We start from the raw sequence: 4,096 nt of genomic DNA on the forward strand, positions 1-4,096 counted from the left end.
GCTTTATAAATACATTTGGTTGGATCTTCTATCTAAAGCAAACAAGGAGCAGCTCAGAACATAGCACCAACAAGCTTTCATCTGGGTTGTTATAAATCTGACATGGTCACATGATTTAATTAATAGACAGGATTCCGTCTAGATTGGGTTTGAGATTGGCAGTGGGATTGGGTCCACTGTCTGTAACTCAGGGACTGAGTAGTGCTGTAGCTCAGACTAAAATCCCTGTCTGTGCAGCGTCTGTCTGTCTGGTCTGCTGAAGTAACTACACATTCATTCCAAAAACACAGACAGGGTTTGGGCTGTAATCCACTCACAAATATGCAGGGCTGTAGACACATATGAGGACACAGAAGTCCAGACCTCAATTATATTATCTAGGAACTCAGTCAGGGTCTAAAATGTACTTTTGAGAGTTAGAATTGTAGAATACACACCAAAGTGCAATTTGAAATGTTGTTGTGCATCAGCAGTTTTCCTCTTGTTATATGTCACTCACTAACCAGGTTTCCATGCAACATTTTTATGTGAGTAAAGTACAAAAATGTCACAACAGGCCTGATGGAAACCACACATTTTTCGTTAAACTTTCCAAATGTCGACATAAAAGGTGAGATCTTTTTGTGTTGCAAAATTAATTGTGTGACAAATGTCGTTAGGGGAAACGTTTTTTAATGCGTAAATGTTGATTATAATAACCATCATATTGAACTATACTTGGAGCCATCCGATGACATGTTGTGTGGTCCTCCCACTACGACTAATCGGGAAACCAGGTTATTAGGATACAGATTAAATACATGATGATGAACTTCCCAGGGAGGTGAATGGTCCTGTATGGCTTAGTTGGTTAGAGCAAGGCACCAGCAATGCCAGGATAGTGTGTTTAATTCCCAGGGGCCACCCATAAGGGACAGTAAATTGCTTTGAATAAAAGTGTCTGCTAAATGGAATTATTATTCTACAAATTGCAAGGCGATAATTGAGATGTTCCTTTTCAAATAAATATTGTGGGTTTTATATATGATATGATGATTGATGCTTTGCTACGGTTTGACAAACAATAATTTAGTCATGTAGGCTATAGGCTACCCGCACTATATCTGCGAGCTGTTGGCTAGAGCACAAGTGTCCATACCAGAGTGGCCACACGTGTCCATACCAGAGTGGCCACACGTGTCCATACCAGAGTGGCCACACGTGTCCATACCAGAGTGGGCACATGTGTCCATACCAGAGTGGGCACACGTGTCCATACCAGAGTGGCCACACGTGTCCATACCAGAGTGGGCACACGTGTCCATACCAGAGTGGGCACACGTGTCCATACCAGAGTGGCCACACGTGTCCATACCAGAGTGGGCACACGCTATATAGTGCACATTTTTTTTTGTGAGAATATCATGAGTAGAGTTGAAAATCCGATGGATTTTTTTATTCGGTATGTGGGAATGGAACAGTAAACTGTGTTTTTATGTGTACTCCAACATCACGCACAGCCTTTATCTGCAATAGGACAATTTGAGGAAAATCTGGTGGGAAAATGCACATATTGTTTCATGCATATTTTTTCCTGAACAAAAATATAAAGGCAACATGCAACAATTTCTACGATTTTGCTGAATTACAGTTCATATATAGTTAAAGCAGGGGGACTCGTCTGGATGGAAGGAGATGTATGGCCCCATTGATTCTTTCCTTTACACGGATCAGTCGTCCTGGTCCCTTTGCAGAAAAACAGCCCCAAAGCATGATGTTTCCACCCCCATGCTTCACAGTAGGTATGGTGTTCTTTGGATGCAACTCAGCATTCTTTGTCCTACAAACACAAGTTTTTACCAAAAAGTTATATTTTGGTTTCATCTGACCATATGACATTCTCCCAATCTTCTTCTGGATCATCCAAATGCTCTCTAGCAAACTTCAGACGGGCCTGGACATGTACTGGCTTAAGCAGGGGGACACATCTGGCACTGCAGGATTTGAGTCCCTGGCGGCGTAGTGTGTTACTGATGGTAGGCTTTGTTACTTTGGTCCCAGCTCTCTGCAGGTCATTCACTAGGTCCCCCCGTGTGGTTCTGGGATATTTGCTCACCGTTCTTGTGATTATTTTGACCCCACGGGGTGAGATCTTGCGTGGAGCCCCAGATCGAGGGAGATTATCAGTGGTCTTGTATGTCTTCCATTTCCTAATAATTGCTCCCACAGTTGATTTCTTCAAACCAAGCTGCTTACCTATTGCAGATTCAGTCTTCCCAGCCTGGTGCAGGTCTACAATTTTGTTTCTGGTGTCCTTTGACAGCTCTTTGGTCTTGGCCATAGTGGAGTTTGGAGTGTGACTGTTTGAGGTTGTGGACAGGTGTCTTTTATACTGATAACAAGTTCAAACAGGTGCCATTAATACAGGTAACGAGTGGAGGACAGAGGAGCCTCTTAAAGAAGAAGTTACAGGTCTTGAGAGCCAGAAATCTTGCTTGTTTGTAGGTGACCAAATACTTATTTTCCACCATAATTTGCCAATAAATTCATTAAAAATCCTACAATGTGATTTTCTGGATTTTTCTTTTCATTTTGTCTGTCATAGTTGAAGTGTACCTATGATGAAAATTACAGGCCTCTCATCTTTTTAAGTGGGAGAACTTGCACAATTGGTGGCTGACTAAATACTTTTTTGCCCCACTGTATAAGGCAATCAGTCAATTGAAATAAATTGAAATAAATTCATTAGGTCTATACACTGGGGAGCCAGGCCCAGCCAATCAGAAAAGTTTTTTCACACAAAATGGACAGAAATATTCCACAGCACCACGCCCTCCACCCTCAGACGATCACACAGGTGAAGAAGACACGTGGAAGTCTTGGGCTGCCACGGTTACACGTGGTCTGCGGTTGTGAGGCCAGTTGTCACGCCCTGGTCTTAGTATTTTGTGTTTTCTTTATTATTTTGGTTTTGTATCATTTGTTATTATCTTTATTAAAGATGTGTCAAAATAACCACGCTGCATTTTGGTCCTCCTCTCTTTCATCGGAAGAAAACCTTAACACCAGTTGGACGTACTGACAAATTCTCTAAAATGACATTGGAGGCGGCTTATGGTAGAGAAATGAACATTCAATTCCCTGACAATAGCTCTGGTGGATATTCCTGCAGTCAGCATGCAGCATTTCCCCTCGACTTGAGACATCTGTGGCATTGTATTGTGTGACAAAAGTGCACATTTTAGAGTGGCCTTTTATTGTCCCCAGCACAAGGTGCACCTGTATAATGATCATGCTGTTTAATCAGCTTCTTAATATGCCACACCTGTCAAGGGGATGGATTATCTTGACAAAAGTGAAATGCTCACTAACAAGGATGTAAACAAATTTGAGATAAATCTGCTTTTTGTGCCTAAGGAACATTTCTGGTATCTTTTATTTCAGCTCATGAAACATGGGACCAACACTTTACATGTTGTGTTTTATATTTTTTGTTCAGTGCAGCATATTTACATGAAAATCTGTCACCAATTGGATGGAACACTAGCTACTGACAGTCATTCAATTAGACCATGTCAGTTAAAAAAAAAAGTTAATTGGTAAATGAGTCTCGTTAGTCTAGCCAGGGTGAATCAGTGTAGACGTGCCAGGGTGTAGTGTTCATGGCCTAATTACCAACCAGGGCACCCACTCATTTTGTTTAGTTCCTCTCACTCAGATATCACAGTAACATGGCATAAGATCGACTGAGGTGAAATGAAGCTACAGCAACCAACGTTTTAATGACTGGTGTACATTTTGCTTGTTTTTGCTGTTCTCCAAATTGATGAGAGATGCATTTACATTGTCTACTGGTCTGTTGTAAAAATAAAAATAAAGATTATGACAATTCTGAGGTTATGACAAATGTTTAGATTTAAGTCATTGAATGTGTTTTCAGCTCATATGTTTTGTTTATGTTTGTTTATTTTCCGAATTGCGAGAATGAGAGGGGGAAACACATTATGATGACGTTGCACAGGGAAACCCATTATGATGACGTTGCACAGGGAAACCCATTATGAACATTTATATTTGAACATAACTATCTGCGCATTGAAAACACGCATCAAAAAAA

This window comes from Oncorhynchus kisutch, linkage group LG21 (assembly GCF_002021735.2).
Source record: "Oncorhynchus kisutch isolate 150728-3 linkage group LG21, Okis_V2, whole genome shotgun sequence".
Lineage (NCBI taxonomy): Eukaryota > Metazoa > Chordata > Actinopteri > Salmoniformes > Salmonidae > Oncorhynchus > Oncorhynchus kisutch.